General features: G+C 40.1%; 1 non-coding gene across 1 annotated transcript; it reads right to left on the reverse strand.

Moving 5' to 3' along the window:
• Positions 1-559: 559 nt before the first annotated feature.
• LOC116472150 (U4 spliceosomal RNA) lies at positions 560-700 on the reverse strand. The gene has a single exon (XR_004249039.1). It is a non-coding gene; the product is annotated as a U4 spliceosomal RNA (small nuclear RNA).
• Between the last annotated feature and the right edge of the window lie 19,534 nt (positions 701-20,234).

A 20,234-nucleotide genomic window follows, 5' to 3' on the forward strand; every position in this document is an offset into this window, starting at 1 on the left:
CTCCAAAATTCCTCATTAGAGGTAGTTTACCAAGGGTCTAATTGGCATAATAGAAACAGAGTCATTGTTATGCCAGGCTAAATGTGATCTTTTTTCTGCAAGCAAAGAAATAATATTAGCTGAAAGCTTTCATATTGACTAACACTAATTGTGTGTGCTTTGAGTTCTCCTGATAAAATTTAGCATTTATTTATTTATTTATTATTCAGTCACTGTAGAGATGGTCATAATTTGCCAGTGCTGGAGTCTGGGCTCAGTGGCTCACACCTAATCCTAGCACTTTGGGAGGCCAAAGTGGGAGGATCGCTTCTGCCCAGGAGTTCAAGACCAGCCTGGGCCACATGGTAAACCCCATCTCCACAAAAAATATGAACATTATTTGGGTGTGGTGTTAGGTGCTTTAGTCCCAGCTACTTGGGAGACTGAGGTGGGAGAATCACTTGAACCCAGGAGGTGCAGTGGGAGGCTGAAGTGGGAGGATCACCTGAGCCTGGGAGGTTGAGGCTGTGGTGAGCTGTGACTGTACCACTGCACTCCAGCCTCTGTGAGTGAGACCATTTCTTAAACAAACAAACAAAAAATTGCCAATGCTGACTATATCGCAAGTCATTACAGTGAAGTATTGGGAACAGTTTTCAATTAATAATAATCACACCTTGGATAAACTGCATTGGCTACCATACTGCCACTGCTCAAAGCTTCCCGATAAAATTTAATTTGACCAAGGTATATGAGCTTCTCAGAATCTTTACTGCTTACTCTTGTAAGTCTCCCTCTCTTGACATGCTTGCATCAGTGGCTGCATGGTGGATATGGTTTCATTTCACTGGAGTGTAGGGGGCATATAAGGAAAGTAAATCCAAAATGGTAACTGATTTTGAGATTACAGTGAATCATAAGTGCCATGATAAGGACTCCACACTTACACAGAATGCGTTAATGGATTTTGACCAAAGTAAGGGAAATGACATTCTTTAGTGCATATTATGTGCCTGCAACTACATTATTCATTGGTTTCCTGAATATGATAGATGAGGATTTAGCTCTCTTATACCACCTATGACTTTAAGTAAAATATTTAAGACTCAACCGATTAAAAAAAAAATCAATGACAATGTGAATACCTACTTTGTTGGAAGAGGGTATACACACTTGTCTTTCTCTTTACCTGTCTCTTCTCTTTGTACCTGTTAAATTCCGTCATCTGTATGTCCCTTCACCTTATTGAGGTTGATGACATTTATATAACTAACTGTTTTGAGATTTGTCTATAGGTTGACAATGAAAGTAAAGTCTTACCATTTGTATTATTAAGACTGGGATGAGAGCAGTGGCTTAGGCCTGTAATCCCAGCACTCTGGGAGGCCGAGGTGGGCGGATCAATTGAGGCCAGGGGTTCAAGACTAGCCTGGCCAACATGATGAAATTCCATCTCTACTAAAAAATGCAAAAATTAGCCGGGCGTGGTGACACACACTTGTAATCCCAGCTACTTGGGAAACTGAGGCGGGAGGATCGCTTGAACCTGGGAGGCAGAGGTTGCAGTGAGCCCAGCTTGCGCTACTGTACTCCAGCCTGGGTGACAGAGCAAGACTCTGTCTAAAAAGGAAAAAAAAAAAAAGACTATATGGGCTGGGCTTGGTGGCTCACGCCTGTAATCCTAGCATTTTGGGAGGCCGAGGTGGGTGGATTGCTTGAGCTCGGGAGTTTGAGACCAGCCTGGGCAACCTGGCAAAACCCCAGCTCTACAGAAAATTAGCACACCTGTAGAACCGGCTACTTTAGGGGCTGAGGTGGGAGGATCGTTTGAGCCCAGGAGGTGGATGCTGCAGTGAGCTGAGATCACACCAGTGCACTGCACCCTGGGAGACAAAGTGAGATCCTGTCTCAAGAAAAAAAAAAAAAAAAAGAAAGAAAAGAAAAAGACTATATGAATATTCTTCATGGCAGAGGAAATAATGTAGTATTGTGTGGAGAAACGACAAACTGTTTTTCCTGTGCCACAACAATCAACACTTCTGACTGAGTGTGGGGGAGGGGTTTTGCCACACAACAAGCAAGCAATCATTTTTGCAGTGGATACCAGGTGGGTGTCCTCTAATTCAATTCTGATACTATCTACCTGGAGATAGTGTCAGATCCCACAGGCTGAGGCCTACATCCCCAGAACTGCCCCTCTTCCCCACTTCGGATGCCAGTCACAAGCCCCAGCTTGTTCTACCTGTGTTTCTGATCAGCCAGCTATAAACTGGGGATCCCACAACCTCCTCCTGGGTTTAGCTATTTGCTAGAGCAGCTTAGAGAACTCGGGGAAACATTTATGTTGTTTACTGGTTTATTATGAGGGATATTACAAAGGATACAGATGAAGAGATGCATAGGGAAAGGCTTGAGGGAATGGGAGCAGAGCTTCCATGTCCACCCTGAGCACATCACCCTGTAGAACATCCACGTGTTCAGCTATCCAGAAGTTCTGTGAATCCTGCTCTCTTGGGTCTTTTGTGGAGACTACATTGGATTGGCATGTTGCTAATCCAATAGCATACATGCTAGCTATGTAGAAATGTGATTGGACACAAAGCATGATCTCATGATAATAGGCTGAGTGGGAAAACTCAGCAAGGCCTGTCTGTTTAGATTTTTCTTGGCCTTTCTGTGCAGCATTTTTTCCTCCAGTGTATGGGGCATGGATTCTTCTGAAAGGCAGGGGAAGATTAGGGTCCTTCCTTGGTGACAAAAAGGAATAGGTGAAAGAAGGGCAGGAGAAGGCTGGGAGTGGTAGCTCACTCCTGGAATCCCAGCACTTTGGGACGCCAAGGCAAGTGGATCACCTGAGTCCAGGAGTTTGAGACCAGCCTGGCCAACATGGTGAAACCCCGTCTCTATTAAAAATACAAAAAAAATAGCTGGACTTGGTGGTGCATGCCTGTAGTGCCATCTACTCGGGAGGCTGAGGCAGGAGAATCGCTTGAACCTGGGAGGCGGAGGTTGCAGTGAGCCGAGATCGCACCACTGCACTCTAGCCTGGGTGATACAGTGAGACTCTTTCTTAAAAAAAAAAAAAAGGGGGGGGGCAGGAGAAGATGAAAGAAAAGGATTCTGTTTTCTGAGGCTTGCTTCTGAGGCCTTAAGTGCCCCAACATGATAACAAAATATTAAAACAAAAGCTATGGGAATTAGGAGCCAGGAACTGTGGATTAAAATCAATATATGTATATATTATATCACAAGTATAATTGCATGTCCTTTTCTGCAATCTATTATTTTTCCTAGAGTTTCTAATTTAAAAAAATTTTTATTATTGCCCATAATTTCTTCCAAAATTCTCAAACATACTACTTGGTCTATGGAAACTTTTCTTTCTAGGAGACCTCCAGCCTCTGGTATCCCTCTGGCCTCTTTGAACTGATTGCTTTCTAGCCCTGTTGAACAGCTATTACTTTGAGACTTCTGTACATTGCAATATTAGGTTGGAGTAACTGTCTTCTAGATCCCATATCTTCATTCCTTGACTTACTCCCTCTACTCTCAAGTATCTTTAAAGAGAAAATGCCTGAAAGATAAACTTACTAATTCTTGCATATCTAAAATTATTTTGTTTTTACATTTAATTGATTTTATTAATTTATTTGTATTTATTTATTTTGAGACAGAGTTTTGCTCTTGTTGCCCAGACTGGAGTGCAATGGCGCAATCTTGGCTCACCACAACCTCCGCCTCCCGGGTTCAAGCGATTCTCCTGCCTCAGCCTCCCGAGTAGCCGGGATTACAGGCATGTGCCACCACGCCCCGCTAATTTTGTACTTTTAGTAGAGACGGGATTTCTCCATGTCTGTCAGGCTGGTCTTGAACTCCTGACCTTAGGTGATCCACCAGCCTCCACCTCCCAAAGTGCTGGGATTAACAGGCATGGTCCACCGCACCTGGCCCATTTCATTGATATTTAAGCTGTCTAGAACTCTTGATTGAAATCATTTTCCTTCAAAAACCGACAGCATTGCTTCATTGTCTTAACAGTATTGCCGATAAGAAGTCAGGTGAAAGCCTGAATTTTAATTCTTTATTTTTTGCACTCTAACCTTTGAATTTCTTCTTCTTCTTCTCCTTCTCCTTCTCCTCCTTCTCCTCCTCCTCCTTATCCTCCTCCTCCTTCTTCTTCTTTTTCCCCCTCCTCCTCCTCCTTCTTCTTCTTCTCCTTCTTCTTCTTCTTTCTTCTTCTCCTCCTCCTCCTCCTCTCCTTCTCCTTCTCCTTCTTCATTTTCAAAGACGGGGTCTTGTTGTACTGCCCAATCTGGTCTTGAACTCCTGGGCTCAAACAATCCTCCTATCTTGGCCTCCCAAAATGTTGAGATTACAGGCTTGAGCCACTGCACCCAGCCTTCTTTATTCTTTTTTTTTTTTTTCAGTGAAAGCAAGTTTATAAGGAAAGTAAAGGAATAAAAGAATGGCTACTCCACAGGCAGAGCAGCCTATTCTTTATTTTTAGTTTAGCTATTCCTAGCTTTCTATAATTTTAGGGTATTGTTTTTACTTATGGGTATTCCATTTATTCTGCTCATCATTTAGCAGAAACTTGCAGTTGGAAAATTCATGGCTCTTCAATACAATTTCTCTGAAAAACGTATTAGAGCTTTATCAGAGGAAAAGATGAAGAAATAGGTGTGTAAATACATTTTCAGGCTGTAAAGCTAGTATTTATAGGAACAAGCTAAACAATCTATCCACTTTTAACAATTTATGAAGATAATTAAAAGACACACATAGAGCATTCCAAAACTAAACGTAGCAATCTACTGGTGAAAAATTCCTAGTTTTCTTTCACTCAAGTGTCCTAATTCCTTAAATGTAAAAGAGCAAATTTCAAATATACAATACATCTCATTCTTACTCACTACATCTAAACACAGGTGAAAACCAAACCAAACAAAACAAAAAAAAGCAAACTCCCCACAACAATGGTATCTACAACTCTTCATAAGGCTTATATCCTTACTAAAATACTGTGGTTCATGCAGTTCACTTTCTATTAATAGAACAGCCTGATGACTCATTTTGCACATTTAGAGTGTAATGAGGATTTCCAGATCTGCAATACCTGTGATGACCATAAATACCTCCTTCAAATTAAAACACATTAAAAAAAATAGTTCTTTGAAATATTATTTTGAAAAAGATAAGATATGATTTATGTACAGTAATTTTTATGCATTTTAGTGCATAGTTTTGTAAGCTTTGACAAATGCACACAGTCATGTAAATACCACCGCAATCAAAATACCAAGTAGTTTCTTCACTCCTCGAAGTACCTCCTACCTCCCCCCAACCTCGTATCCTTTTGAAGTCAAACCCACTCCTGCCCTGCAGCCCCTGGAAATCACTCATCTGTTTGTTTTTTTTATATATAATTTTGCCTCTTCCAGCATTCCATGCAAATGTTATCAGAGAGTATGTAGGCTTTTGAATTTGGCCTTTTCTCATTTAGCATAATGAATTTGAGATCAGTTTTCCTGAGTACATGAGTAGTCTGTTCCTTTTTATTGCTGATAGTATTCCATCATATAGATATGCCAGAATCAGCTTATCCAAATATTGATATTTAACCATTTATCAAGACCTTATTTTATAGACAAGGGTAGTTTCATGACTTTTGAAATTATACATTTTTTTTTTCTTGAGATGGAATCTCATTCTGTTGCCCAGGCCGGAATGCAGTGGCACCATTTCAGCTCATTGCAACTTCTGCCTTCCGAGTTCAAGTGATTATCCTGCTTCAGCCTCCTGAGTAGCTGGGATTATAGGTGTGCGCCACCATGCCTCGCTAATTTTTGTATTTTTAGTAGAGATGGGGTTTCACCATGTTGGCCAGGCTGGTCTCCAACTCCTGACCTCAAGTGATCCACACGCATGGGCCTCCCCAGGTGCTGGGATTACAGGCATGAGCCACCACCCCCGGCCTATGCATTTATTAAGAAGGAAAAAAGGGGCCAGGTGTGGTGGCTCATGCCTGTAATCCCAGCACTTTGGAAGGCCAGCGTGGGTGGATCACAAGGTCAGGAGTTCAAGACCAGCCTGGCCAACAAGGTGAAACCTCGTCTCTACTAAAAATACAAAAAAATCTGGGCGTGGTGGCGGGTGCCTGTAATCCCAGCTACTCAGGAGGCTGAGGCAGGAGAATCGCTTGAACCCAGGAGGCAGAGGTTGCAGTGAGCTGATAGCACGCCATTGCACTCCAGCCTGGGTGACAGAGCAAGACTTCGTCTCAAAAAAAGAAGGAAGAAAGGTACATTCTCATAATGCCTTAAATTATTTAGTTACTTGGGATTTATTTGACAATGATTAGGAATAACTGTTTCAAAAGATATATTTTTTCATATACCTTAGAAAACAATAGATATTTGTTCAACTCTCTAATTGTGGGTTTGCATTCGAAATGTGTATTGTGATTCAAAAGTTTTCTCTACCTAGAAGGGGAATACAACACATGGGATTATTATCGCTGATGACACCAGATAATATTTTGCCTAAACTCCTGAGGTGAGTGCTCTATGAAGACCCCTTCAACCCAGACCTTTGAAATGGCTCACTTCCCATTTAAACCCTATTAATCTTCTACTTCATGGAGGCAACAGGTGGTTTAGAAAAGAGCCAATAGAAAGATAATTTTTGTCCTTCGGGATCAGTGCCAATGGAAAAAAGTGACCTGAAATACAGATCTCAGGCCTGACATGATGAAAATCTAGTGCCACAGCTGTTGTCTCTCAGAACTGTCACTCATCATGTTTTAATTTCACAGTTTTGATTTAATCTTTTCTAAATACAGCACTGGATAAATACAGAACAAGATAACAAGAGTTCCCAGCAAAGGATCCAGGTTGGTATTCACACTATCCTCTTTTCACCTCTTCCCCAGCCCTTTGGGTCTTATTTTCTGTGGTGGTTGCATCTCCAGCACCACTACTTTTTATATTCCTGAGGGACAGGGCTTCTTTACTAGCTCTTGAGCCTAACAAGAATGCTAGTGGTTTGATTTCAGTGTGATTTATTTATCTTTCTTATCAGGCTAACCAGAATGCTTTTCTCAGCCATGTTAATTTGTAACACACAGTGGAATTGGGTTTGCAGTTGAAAAAAAAAGTTTTTCAATGATGTACCCCTAAGAGCCCCTCTTTTCTAAGCTCTATAATGAAAAATACTATTGTCAGCCGTGGATTAGTTCTTTTTCTTATGAAGCTACCTTTAAAGAACTACAGTGAGTTATAATTTACATACAATAAAATGCACCCATTCTGAGCATACAATCTTGATGAACGTATATGCTTGAGTAAACCACTACCACAAGATATGGAGCATTCTCCCTGTCACCCACAGGCCTCCCTAATACCTCTTTTCAGTCAATTCTGCCTCCACCCTGAGTCCCAAGCAACTGATCTGCTTCGTATCATGACAGATTGCTTTTGCCTTTTTCAGATTATTCTGTAAACAGTGTGTACTTTTTTTGGCCTGGCTTTCTTACTTAGCGTAAACTTTTGGAGATTCATCGATGTGTTGCATGCATGTGTAAGTTGTGTTTTCTGTTTTTCCCCAACTGAGTTTTATTTCATTTTATGAATACAGCACAATTAGTTTATCCATTTTCTTGTTGATGAACGTTTGGATTGTATCCACTTTAGGGCTATTTTGAGTAAAGCTGCTATGGACATTTTTATGTAAATCTTTCTGTAGCATTCATTTCTCTTGGGCAAATATCTAGGAGAAAATGGCAGAGTTGTATGATTAAGTATATAATTTTAGTCATTTTAGTGGGTTTGTAGAGGTATATCATTGTGATTTTAACTTGCAGTTTCCCGAAGACTAAGGACAAGACTAAGGACATTGAACAGTTTAATTTATCCCTATTTGATATTTTTTGGTGCTGTTGTGAATGTAATTGTTTCTTTAATTTCATATCCAAGGGATCTTGGCTAGTATCTAGAAATACAATTGATTCTTTAATATTGACCTTATTTTCTATAATTTTGCTAAATTCACTTATTTGTCTCAGTAGTTTATTTGGGATTCCTTAAACTTTTCTATATGCACAATCATGTTGATGGGTAAATACGATTTTACTTCCTCCTTTCCAATCTTGCTTTGTATTTTTTTCTTGCCTTGTTGTAATGACTAGGATTTCCAGTACTATGTTGAATATATGTGATAAATGCAGACCATCCCTTCGTCTTTGGAGGGGAATACTCAATATTTCAATATCATGTGTGATGTTAACTCTAGGTTTTTCACGGGTGTCCTTTATCAGATTGAGGATGCTCTTTTCTATCCTATTTGTTGAGAGTTTTACCATGAAAGGGTGTTGAAATTTGCCAAATACCTTTTCTGTATCTATTAAAATGATTATATATTTTTTCTTATTTATTCTATTAATATGGTGAATTACATCAACTGATTTTTTTTTTTTTTGAGAGAGAGTCTCACTTTGTTGCCCAGGCTGGAGTGCAATGGCATAATCTTGGCTCACTTCAACGTCTGCCTCCCAAGTTAGAGTGATTCTTCTGCCCTAGCCTCCCAAGTAACTGGGATTATAGGCGCATGCCACCACACCCGGCTAATTTTTGTATTTTTAATAGAGACAGGGTTTCACCATGTTGACCAGGCTGGTCTCGAACTCCTGACCTCAGGTGATCCACCCACCTTGGCCTCCCAAAGTGCTGGGATTACAAACATGAGCCACCATGTCTGGCCGTATCAACTGATTTTGAATGTCAAATCAAGTTTGAAATCCTGCAATTACAAATACATGGTCATGGTCATGGTCATGACATATTAATCCTCTTTATATATTGCAGGATTGATTTTCTAATAGTTTAAAGATTTTTTTCCTTTTGTCTATGTTCAGGAGAGATTAATCTATAGTTTTCTTTCTCATGATGTCTTTAACTGGTTTTGGTACTGACATAATGGTGGTCTTGTAAAATAAGTCAAAAATGGTTCACACCTTCTGTTTTTCTTATGCAGTTTCTGTGGAATTGGTATCACTCTTTTATTGATTGTCTAATACAGTTCACTAGTAAAGCTATCTAGACCTGGAGTTGTGTGTGTGAAAGTTTTTAATTTGAATTTAATTTGACTATTCATATTTTCTATTTTCTATTAATAAAATTAGTAATTTGGGTCTCTCAAGGAATTTGTTTATCTAACCATTGAATTTATTGGCATAAGGATGTTTAAATATTTTTAGTAGAGACAGAGTTTCACTCTGTTAACCAGGATCGAGACCATCCTGGCTAACACAGTCAAACCCCGTCTCTACTAAAAAACACAAAAAATTAGCTGGGCATGGTAGCAGTCACCTATAGTCCCAGCTACTTGGGAGGCTGAGGCAGGAGAATGGCATGAACCTGGGAGGCAGAGCTTGCAGTGAGCCGAGATTGTGCCACTGCACTCCAGCCTGGGCGACAGAGCAAGACTCTGTCTCAAAAAAAAAAAAAAAAAAAATTCCCTTGTTTTATGTTTAAATATTCCCATTTTAATGTTTGTAGGATCTGCAGTGTCATTCCTGCTTTCTTCTTCATATTAGTAACAAAGTGCTATAATATTTGCTTTCAGCAGTTATGTATCTTTTAAATAAAGTGAGGAAATGTATGTTTGTACAATATACTACATATCTATTTACCCACACAGTTACCATTTCCAGCATTCTTCCTTCCTACCTATAGACTCCAGTTATGATCTATGTAGTTTAGGTGTTAGCCAAGGATTGGGGAACTTTTTAAAATCCAATTTGGAGCTTGCACTCTCTGTAGTTCCCTTAATTTCAGAGCTACCCCTTCTCACTCTCCACAAATTTCCACCATTCCTCTGGCACCTCAGGCCATTGAGCCTTCAGCTTTCTGCTGCCTCAGCTGCGTTCAGGGTGGGAATATACTCTGTCAAAAGACCAACAAAGTCACAAATCTTGCCTGAGATAGTTCTGATACAATGTGCAGATATATTATTCTCTCTTTTCTACCTATCTTTTGCTATCCCCATGTGGGATAGTTTAGGCGTGAGGTGGCCATAGAATTTATCTGTACTGAAGCAATTGGGTTGTATGGATTCTTATATTCCATAGTAAATATTTTGCAGTTGTCTAGAGTAAGCCTCAGTAATTAGGCCATAATCATAATTTGTCACTCTTTTTAAAGACTACAGCTGTGTGTATTTGCAAATGTTAATGACAATTAGATTTTTCAATAGTTCTGGGAGCATTGTTTACCAGACTAAGATGGCTAGCAAGACTCTTATCATTTACTTGATATAAATATATTTTATTAAATACTTCAGACTACATAACTACATAACTTTGTAAAGAAAGCTTTTAACCAAATTTTGGAAATTAAAGGTGAATTATTTCTTTCTAAAGCTGTAATTTTAACCTTCATGGTACCCAGCCATGTGACATATATTACTTAATATTTAATAAATAGATGTCATGACATCTATACACACATGTTTTAGTATTAAAATCTATATTATTGGTTTTTCCTTAAAACTATTCAGAAGGTAATAAGCAATTCTATTTCTATTTTACAGACAAAGGTATAAATATTTAAATGTGTAATAGGCTAAATCACATTAGTAGCAGAATGAGTACCAGAACATGAGTCATTAATTTTATGTTTACAGATCAGTGAGCCCCAGAATATTTTTGTTTCTGGACTGTTCTTTAGTCAGGGTGGATTAAACTACATCTGTATTTGCTGTTGGAGAGATTCCAAATGCACATTTTATATGGTGTAAGTTGAAAGTGGAATAAAATGTTACTGGAAAAGATCACCTTTTCCAGATAAAATCCAGGCTTTCAAAAGAAGCGTAGCCTAGATTCATATAATTCTGGAACATCAGAATAAATAAACCAATCAATAAACTAATAAGTGAAGGAAGGTTTCTTAGTTACTCTTCCAGATTTTATGGCTGGTTACAGTATCATGTTCATGTTAGTAAATGGCTTTGGGAAGCCTACTAGCCAGCAGAAATGTGAACTAAAGATTATACTCAGTGGAATAACATTAGTTAACGTTAACCAGATAGCAAATTTCAATAAAATCATTTAAAATTGGAGAAAATAATCCCATTTGGAAACTTCTGTTACCTATTCAAACAACAGTGGTATTGAACATGTATTTTCTTTTTTGAGATGGAGTCTTGCACTAGAGTTAGGCCAGGTGCAGTGGCTCATGCCTGTAATCTCAGCACTTTGGGAGGCTGAGGGGGTGGAGCCCGGGCTGGAGTGCAGTGGCGTGGTCTCAGCTCACTGCAACCTTTGCCTCCTGGGTTCAAACGATTCTCCTGCCTCAGCCTCCCAAGTAGCTGGGATTACAAGCACCCGCCACCAGGCCTGGCTAATTTTTTGTAACTTTAGTAGAGACGGGACTTCACTATGTTGTCCAGGCTGGTCTTGAACCCCTGACCTCATGATTCTCCTGCCTCGGCCTCCCAAAGTGCTGGGATTACAGGCGTGAGCCACCATGCCCAGCCTGAACATGTATTTTATGTCCACCAGTGGTAATAGGGTGATGAGATATGAGAGAGAAAATCAAGCGTTTTTTGCCTTCAAAGAATTTATAATCTAGTTCTTCCTGTTTCATTTCAGGGTGGCCAATATAAGCTTTAGATACTTCTTGATACCTTTATTTAAAGAACCAAATTTTGTCAGAATCACTCAACTCATCAGGCACCGTGGCTCATACCTATAATCCCAACACTTTAGAAGGCTAAAGTCGGAGGATCACTTGAACCCAGGAGTTCAAGACCAGCCTGGGCAATATAGCAAGACTCTGTCTCCACAAAAGAATTAAAAAACTAGCTGGGCTTGGTGGCAGGCACCTGTAGTCCCAGCTACATGGGAAGCTGAGGTGGGAGGATTGCTTGAGCCAGAGAGGTTAAGGCTGTAGTGGGCCATGACTGTGCTACTGCGCTTCAGCCTGGGCAACAGAGTGAGACCCCACTCCCACCCCACCCCCCTAAAGAGAGAGAAAAAAATCACTCATCTCTTTTAGAAGGTACCAAGAAGCAAATGAATGATAGTGAAAACATATAGTGCAGACAGTCCTTATTTTCTTCAGTTGGTGATGATTCAATGACCCGTTAGAAAGATCTCAGTGTAGAAAAGGCCTTGACTAGTCAGGTGATCTTTGTGAACTCCTTCACCCTCAGAAAGGAAAAATAATATTGGTTCTGCTTCCTGGCACTGGCAAGAAACACATGAATGCCTGTGCAAGTGCATATCAAGGACTGCAATGTCATTTATCAACAGATTTCCAAAGCAGCAAAGAGCAAGCATTTAAACCATGCAATTGAATTTTAGGAAAAATGCTCAAAAATAAAATGTGACTAATTATTCAACCTTGTTAGGCATTCTGCCCTATCATCTTTCTTTTTTCCTACACAGCGCAAAACACTTATCTGTGGTATTCATTAGAAGGAAAAAATAATAATCATTGTTATTGTGCCAAATTTTTGGTAAAAATTACTTAAAAGCTTGTCTACTAGATTTTTTTTATCTAGTCTTGCCTCATGGTAATTATGCTGAAATATCAATTGCACAATCATTTATTGTGCAAGGTCAAGGTACAATTCACTGTATTAGACATGGAAAGAAATACATGAATATAAATATTAACCTATTTTTGATGTCCGGATACTTATAACCTAGCAGAGATAACTCTTTTTTTTTTTTTTTTTGAGACAGGGTTTTGCTCTTGTCGCCCAGGCTGGAGTGCAGTGACACCATCTTGGCTCACTGCAACCTCTGCCTCCTGGATTCAAGCAATTCTCCTGCTTCAGCCTCCTGAGTAGCTAGGATTACAGGCGCCTGCCACACACCCAGCTGATTTTTGTATTTTTAGTAGAGATGGGGTTTTGCCATATTGGCCAGGCTGGTCTTGAACTCCTGTCCTCAGGTGATCCACCCACCTTGGCCTCCCAAAGTGCTGGAATTACAGGCATAAACCTATAAATAGGAGATTGTGCTGAAAGTGTTTATAAGATGCAGTTGGACACCTCTCACACCAGAGCTCTTCCCCTACTCTGTATAGTGGATCAAGTGTAGGCCCAACAAGGACAAAATATTGCAGGTTTATTCGAAAGAGGGTATTGGAAATGGAAGACACTAGGCAACATCGAAGCTAGGGGCTATTCTGCAAAGAACAGTGGAATTAAGCAATTTTTAACATGTATTCTAAGAGCAGTCAGCTTGTCTTCCTATCCTTAGTTCCCAGAATGTTTGCTTCCAGCCTCTACTCTCTCTAGGCTGAAGAGTGGAAAAGTCATCTCTGGGGAACCTGATGAGCCAAGAAGACCTAAAGATCCTGATATCAGAGTTCCTTCAAAGAAATGGGCCACCCATATCACCCACCAAGAGCAAAGGACCCCCTAAATGTAGTGCATCCAGAAGATGCTCAGAGCTCTCTATTCGCTTTCTAGTCACCTGCTCTTAGAGAATCCAAGGTCATTCAACATCTGAGAGGATCCACTTATGTGAAAGACAGAGAGGGCAACAAGTAGATTAAAACAACATTGAAGGGATGGATACAGTCAGGAGGAGAAAAGGGAAATACTTTCATATCTCTGATAGAGAAGAGAGAATGCTGTATCCATAAAAGAGAACAGTTTGATGATCTATCATCTATCTATCTATCTATCTATCTATCTATCTATCTGTCTGTCTGTCTGTCTGTCTGTCTGTCTATCTATCTATCTATCTATCTATCTATCTAATCATCTGTCTCTCTATCTATCATCTATCTATCTGTCTCTAAAAAGAGTAAGAAAGACATCCTTAATATTCAAATCATGAGAATATATATTAAAAAAATACTCAATAGAAGAGTTGAAGGCCAGGCGTAGTGGCTCACGCTTGTAATTCCAGCACTTCGGGAGGCCGAGGGGGGTGGATCACTTGAGGCCAGGAGTTCGAGACAAGCCTGGCCAACATGGTAAAACCCCATCTCTACAAAAAAATACAAAAATTAGCTGGGCATGATAGCACATGTGTGTGCAATCCCAGCTACTCTGGAGGCTGAGGTGAGAGGATCACCTGAGCCTGGGAGGTCAAAATTGCGGTAAGCTATGATTGTGCCACTACACTCCAGCTTGGGTAACAGAGTGAAACTTTGTCTCAAAAAAAAAAAAAAGAGAGAGAGAAAGATAACTGTATAAATTGAGGACATCTCTCACAAGGTAGAGTGAAAAGACAATGGGAAGGATAATTGCATAGAGAAAAGATTTAGAGGACTAAAGGACCAGTGCAAGAAGTTCAATATCTGCATAACAGTTATTTCAGATGGTAAAAGGAATCTGAGGAGATTTTTTTTTAAGAAGAAGAAAAAAAAATTCATGAAAGGAGATAAGAGAAAATGGATAGAAGAAAATAATCAAATAAGTAAATCAAGAACATTTGTCGGAACTGAAGGATATGAATTTCTACATTAAAAGGGGACTACCAAGGGTCCCATGCAGTAATTCTAATTATTTCAGTGGAATTTTAAAAATTGCTTTTATAGAGACAGGGTCTCACTATGTTGTCCAGGCTGGTCTTGAACTTCTGGGCTCAAATGATCCTCCCACTCTGTCCTCCCAAAGTGCTGGGATTATAGGCACAAGTCACCATGTCTGGCCTCAGTGGGATTTTTTTTTTGAGGTTGGGAGAGAGTTTTTTGGTCATATTTTCTTTTCTTTTTTGAGACAGGGTCTCACTTTGTTGCCCAGGCTGGAGTGCAGTGGTGCGATCATGGTTCACTGCAGCCTTGACCTCCCAGGCTCAAGCAATCCTTCTGCTTCAGCCTGCTAAGTAGCTGGGACTACAGGCATGCACCACCACACCTGGCTAATTAAAAAAAAAATTTTTTTTTTTTTTGTAGAGACGGGTTTCACTATGCTGCCCAGGCTACTTTTGACCTCTTGGGCTCAAGTGATCCTCCTGCCTTAGCCCCCTAAAGTGTTGGGATTACAGTCATGAGCCACCATGACCTGCCATGTCTTAACTTCTAAATAATATGCTTATATAGCTGCTTCGTGAGTTTTCAGGTTTAGACGTCATCTACCGTGTTAGTCCATTTTCACACTGCTAGAAAGAACTCCCCTGAGACTGGGTAATTTACAAAGGAAAAGTTTCAATTGACTCACAGTTCCGCATGGCTGGAGAGACCTCAGGAAACACAATCATGGTGGAAGGGGAAACAGGCATCTTCTTCACAAATTGGCAGGAAAGAGAAGAGTGAGGAGGAACTTCCAAACACTTAAAAACCATAGATATTGTGAAAATTCACTCACTATCACTGGAACAGCATGGGGGAAACCGCCCCCAGGATCTAATCACCTCCCTGCCTCAACACGTGGGGATTACAACTGGAAATGAGATTTGGATGGGGATACAGAGCCAAACCATATCATCTATTGACTTCCTATTTTAGGATAAGCATTATTTTACTCATTACTTTCTTCCTATGTATCTATTCTTCTCATCTTACCATTCACCTCGTATAATTATGTTTTAATTTTGGCTAAACCAGTATTCACAATTTATATTATTATGACTACATAAAAGCTGTTCACAGCTGAGACATGTAGCATTTTATAATTTCTCTTTTTGTTTCCGATATAATCTTTTGCTTTCCTCTAAGTTAATCTTCGTCTTGTTTCTTCATTTGTGAAATTTGAAAGTTTAAGAATCGACCTATTTTCACTCACAATTCAAATACTGTCATTAAGAAATGATCTCCTTCCTTTGATCTGCTCTCCTGTCTTCTGAGCCACTTCATTCTCAGACAGGCATTCCTAGCAAGCAGGCAAGAAGCAACTTCAAGCTTACATGCTAGCAGTTTAGAAACCTCAGCAGATAAAAGGAGACTTTTCTCAATAGCTCCAGGAAGAAAACCAATCTGTAACCCAAGAGGATGTGCTACGCTTTTCGCTTTTCAGAGTCCCACTCTAGCCAGAGGATGGTGTAAGTTTTATGTCAGCCTTTAGGATTGAGAATGACGGAAGGAATCTGAGCAAACAAAAAAAGATTGGAAGAATATTATGTATTTTACGTTAGTATCTGTAACTATATTATAGCTCAAACTCAAAAAGGTGTTAGAATTGTACAGGCTAGAAGGGGATAAGAGTTCATTTAGTCCATTCTTCTGATTTAATCAGGGTCATAACCAAAGTATTCCAGATTTAACATTCAAGATTTATTGATGTTGACCTCTATAAATGATGCATTTTGGTGGAAGAAACTCTATATAATTCAATTTTTCAAGTTTAAAATGGCCCAGGGGGCTGGGCATGGTGGCTCACATCTGTAATCCCGGCACTTTGGGAGGCAGAGGCAGGAGGATTGCTTGAGCTCGGGAGTTTGAGACCAGCCTGGGCAACACAACAAGACTCTGTCTTTACCAAAAACAAAACAAAACAAAACAAAAAGCCTAGAGGATAATGGCCTAGTATTATGATTTTAGGGCTAATTCAAAAAATTTGTATGGGTGCTCAAAGGGCAGAAATTTATACATAAATCGAAAGTAAGATGATACAAATTTATGGTTTCTATTCTTTTATGGCTGTACTATCTTACCTCTCTGAAGACATAAGCAACTTTAAAAAAGCATCTTTTAGCCCGGCGGTAGCTCATGCCTGTGATCCCAGCACTTTGGGAGGCTGAGGCGGGCAGATCACTTGAGGTCAGGAGTTCGAGATTAGCCTAGCCAACATGGTGAAACCCTGTCTCTACTAAAAATAAAAAAATTAGCCAGCGTGGTGGTGCGCACCTGTAGTCCCAGCTACTTGTGGTGGGAGGATCACTTGAGCCAAGGAGTTTGAAGTTACAGTGAGCCATGATCATTCCTTGCACTTTAGGCTAGGTGATAGAGTGAGGCCCTGTCTCAAAAAAAAATTAAAGTATATATTAAGTATATTAAAAGTACAGAGAATAACATAAGAAACTTGCATGTACCCATCATTTAACCTTTTGATATATTTGGTAACTTTTTAAAAAATTACTTTTAAATTATGTTATAGACATTTTTTTCCTCTTTTTTTTTTTTTTGAAAAGGAATCTCACTCTGTTTCTCTGTCTCCTAGGCTGGAGTGCAGTGGCGCAATCTCCACTCACTGCATCACTACAACCTTCACCTCCCAGGTTCAAGCGATTCTCCTGCCTCAACCTCACCAGTAGCTGGGATTACAGGTGCTGACCACCATGCTCAGCTAATTTTTGTATTTTTAGTAGAGACAGGTTTCACCATGTTGGCCAGGCAGGTCTCAAACTCCTGACCTCAAGTGATCCACCTGCCTCGGCCTCCTAAAGTGCTGGGATTACAAGCGTGAGCCACCATGCCCAGCCTATAGACAATTTTAATAGTGTATAGAACATACCTATAATAGCTTAAGGAATAAGATGAACGTGCATGTACTCTTTAGCAAACTTTAAAAAATAGAACATTCCTTCTATCTTAGGAGGCTTCTGTGTTTCCCTCTCTAATGGTTGACAGTTTGACTGAATATAGAATTCTAAGATGGAAATAATTTTACCTCAGAAGTTTTAAAGACATTGTTCCGGTCAGGCGTGGTGGCTCACACCTGTAATCCCAGCACTTTGGGAGCCCGAGGCAGGAGGATTGCTTAAGCTCAGGAGCTCAAAATCAGCCTGGTACATAACAAGACTGTCTCTATTAAAAGAAAAAAAAAAAAGACATTGTTCCATTATCTTCTGGCTTCCCATTTTGCTGTTCAGGCACTTGATGCCATTTTGATGCCTTTTCCTTTGTATATAACCTACTTTTCCCCTCTATGGAAACTTTTGCCCCCAGGGTTCTGACATTTCACAACGATGTACCTTGGCATGAATTTATTTTTATCAACGTGCCAAACACACTCTATGAATCCTTTCAATCTGGAAATTCATGAGCTTCTGCCCTGCGTAATGTTATTAGATTACTTTTTTGATGGTTTTTCTCCAGAACATTTTCTGTGTTCTCTACTATTATTTCAGGGTAGACACGATAGGCTGATGTCCTAACTTTCTTTCATTTTTCTCTCTTATCTCTTTGCCTTTTTGCTCTACTTTCTGGGAGATTTTCTCAACTTTATCTTCATGCCCTTCCAACTTCTCATTTCTATCATATTTATATATTTATTCTTTCTTTCTTTTTTTTTTTTTTTGAGACAGGGTCTTGCACTGTTGCCCAGGCTGGAGTGCCGTAGTGTGATCTTGGCTCACTGCAGCCTTCTCCTTCCGGGTCAAAAGTGATCCTCCCATCTCAGCCTCCCAAGTAGCTGGGACCACAGGCATGAGACACCACTGCTGGCTAATTTTTGTATTTTTGGTAGAGATGAGGTTTTACCATGTTGCCCAGGCTGGTCTTGAACTCCTGACCTCAAGTGATCTACCTGCTTCCACCTCCCAAAGTACTGCAATTACAGGTGTGAGCCATCATGCCCTGCCCATATTTATAATTTCTAATAGCTCCTTTATTCCTGTCTTTTTAACAAAGTATCCTGTTCTTTTATGGCTGCTCTATGTTATCTCTCTGAAGATATAAGCAACTTAAAAATTATTTTTCTTCTCTTTGCACGGTCTCTGTTTCCTTGAGAACATTTTTTTTTTCTCGTTTCTTTGTTTTGGTTTCTCTATCACATATTCCTCAGTATTTCATAGTGATCCTTGGCCGCCTGCTCTCACTAAAAATGGGGCATTAAAGAGATCATTTGAGTTGGGCATGGTGGCTCATGCCAACACTTTGGGAGGCTGAGGTGGGTGGATCACTTGAGGCCAGGAGTTCAAGACCAGCCTGGGCAACACAGTAAAACCCCATCTCTACCAAAAATACAAAAATTAGCCAGTGTGGTGGCTCATGCCTATTGTCCCAGCTACTTGGGAGGCTGAGGTGGGAGGATCACTTTAGCCCCCAAGGGGGGAGACTGCAGTGAACTGTGATTGTGCCACTACACTCCAGCCTGTGTGACAGAGTGAAACCCTGTCTCAAAAAAAAAAAAAAAAAAAAGATAATTTAGAGTTCCATGTCCATGTATGGGACTTACTGACCCGGAGATTTACTATGAGATGTTTTGCCTGCAACATTTTATTGGGGAAGCCCTGACTATAGTATATCTTATAGTGCCCATAAGTATTTTTATGAGACCTGGAAGAGAGTCTTCCATTTTCCTGCCTTGCAGGTAAAAACTGGTGGCTAATGTTTCAGTCAGAAGGCTGGTGGAGAAATGGTAGTGTCTCAATCTTTAGTATGTACCCATTTTATTTAATCTGTTTTCAGTATGGTAGCCTGCTCTCAGTGCCCTGTGCCCTCTAGTCAAGAAATACTGTTCTATTCTTTCTAGGTGATGAACCTTCAGTGTTGTGCTGGAGTAAGAAAATGGCAATCCCTTGACTACAAGGAGTTGCCAGACTCTGGGTGTATAACTGCTTCTTAAACATTGACTCAATCTTCCTTCTTAAGGCCCAACTTTATTCCCACTTCCAAAATTACCAGACACGATTACTGTGAGCTGTTTGTGGGTTTGGAGGCATACATTGCATTGCTTTTTTAATTCCTCTACGGTCATTGTAGAGTATGAAGCTTCCTGAATTATGCTGAACCCATTTGGTTTCAGATTCCTATTCAAATTTCTCATTCTTTTTGTCCCTGTAGACAAATCTTCCTTTTTGTTTGTCTTGGTGTTCTGCAGTTTATCTAGGATGGGTTTAAGTGTAGGTTTTGTTTACCTTGCATTGGGTTCCTTATGTTCCTGAATGTGATGATTTGTGTCTTTTATCAATTCCAGAATATTATCAGCCACTTTTTTTTTTTTTTTTTTTTCTAGAGGAAGTCTAGCTCTGTCACCCAGGCTGGAGTGCAGTGGCTCAATCTCATCTCACTGCAACCTCTGCCTCCCGGGTTCAAGTGATTCTTCTGCCTCAGCCTCCTAAGTAGCTGGAACTAGAGGTGTGCACCACCACGCCTGGCTAATTTTGTGTATTTTTAGTAGAGACGGGGTTTCACCATGTTCTGGGGCTGGTCTTGAACTCCTGACCTTGTCATCTGCCCGCCTCGGCTTCCCAAAGTGCTAGGATTACAGGTGTGAGCCACCGCGCCTGGTCAGAAATAACCTCTTTAAACACATTCAACATGTTTATTATCATTTCAGAATCTATGTCTTTGCAGATTTGCTTCTGTTACCATTTTGCTTTCTTTTTGTTTTTGTTTCTCTTGCTCTCCGTG

This window comes from Hylobates moloch, unplaced genomic scaffold (genome assembly GCF_009828535.3).
Source record: "Hylobates moloch isolate HMO894 unplaced genomic scaffold, HMol_V3 SCAFFOLD_6, whole genome shotgun sequence".
Classification (NCBI taxonomy): domain Eukaryota; kingdom Metazoa; phylum Chordata; class Mammalia; order Primates; family Hylobatidae; genus Hylobates; species Hylobates moloch.